General features: G+C 34.3%; 1 non-coding gene across 1 annotated transcript; it reads right to left on the bottom strand.

Moving 5' to 3' along the window:
* Window positions 1-496: 496 nt before the first annotated feature.
* LOC115231089 lies at window positions 497-603 on the bottom strand. Its single transcript, XR_003883488.1, has one exon. It is a non-coding gene; the product is annotated as a U6 spliceosomal RNA (small nuclear RNA).
* Window positions 604-1,386: the final 783 nt, after the last annotated feature.

Raw genomic sequence — 1,386 nt, 5'->3', positions numbered from 1 at the left:
TATAATATTCTTTTTTTATTTCTTATTTCATTTGTGTGTGTTGTGTCTTATCTAGTTCATGGATTCCTAAGTATTTGTAAGTTTGGCTTTGGTCTAGTTCTTTTATTTCATTGGTTTCATCTAGTGTGATGTTGCTACTCTTAACTAGTTTTCCTCTTTTCAGGGTTACTTTGGCGCATTTTTCTAATCCAAATTTCATATCTATTTCTTTGGTAAATCCATGAACTGTCTTTTATAGTGTTTCCAGCTGTGTCATTTGCAGCGTATAGTATTAGGTCATCCATATATAAAAGGTGGCTGATCGTTTTGCCGTAACATTTATATCCGCATCCAGTTCTATTTAGCATATCAGATAGAGGTGACAGTGCCAAGCAGAAAAGGAGTGGTGAGAGCGTGTCTCCCTGGAATATTCCTCTTCTAATGGGGATGGCTTTGGTTTTCATACGGCTACGCATTTCGCCCGACGTGCTAACGTTTCTGCCAGCTCGCCGCCTATTGAAATATGGAACGCTTCGCGAATTTGCCTATCATCCTTGCGCAGGGGCCATGCTAATCTCCTCTGTATCGATCCAATTTTAGAATATGTACTGCCGAAGCAAGTACTTATATATCTATATATATCTATCGGTATTGCTGAAATAGAAGGTCTCGAAATTCAATACCATATCAATCCGACTATACTGCCAATCTTCAGGTCTGGATTATATAAAACTATTTTACTATTTAAATCCTATATAAAGACATGACAACGAAAATTATACAACTAGAAATCATCGAAATAATTTTTCATTACTAAACAAGGAACAAAAATGAGGGAAATTCTCTCCCGGCGAATTAATCATGGCTTCCAAGGAATATATATATATATATATATAATATTATATATATATATATATATATATATATATTATATATATATATTATATAATATACGACAGGCTTCTTTCAGTTTCTGTTCACCAAATCCACTCACAGTCCTCTGGTCGGCCCAAGACTAAAGTAGAAGACACGTGCCCAAGTTGCTGCGCAGTGAGACTGGACCCGAAGCTAAGTGATTGGGAAGTAATCTTCTTACCAACCACCCACGCCTATATACTCATGTCTTGAGTTCCATTTTCCTGTTCGCATCACCAAACATACATACACACACAACACACACACACACATATATATATTATATATATATATATATATATATATATATATATATATATATATATATATATATAATATATATCTATATATATATATATGTAGGTCCCGGGTTGAGTCGGGGTTAACCACAGTAAATAAGGTACTCAATACATAGCAGAGTAAATTAATTTATTATATAGAAGGAGCTTCTACAGGACTAGAACTGTTTCATTCAAAAGAAATCATCAGGAA

This window comes from Octopus sinensis, unplaced genomic scaffold, assembly GCF_006345805.1.
Source record: "Octopus sinensis unplaced genomic scaffold, ASM634580v1 Contig17350, whole genome shotgun sequence".
In the NCBI taxonomy this organism is placed as follows: domain Eukaryota; kingdom Metazoa; phylum Mollusca; class Cephalopoda; order Octopoda; family Octopodidae; genus Octopus; species Octopus sinensis.
Note: the sequence above shows the minus strand (reverse complement) of the source record. Positions and strands in the feature narration are given on the sequence as shown.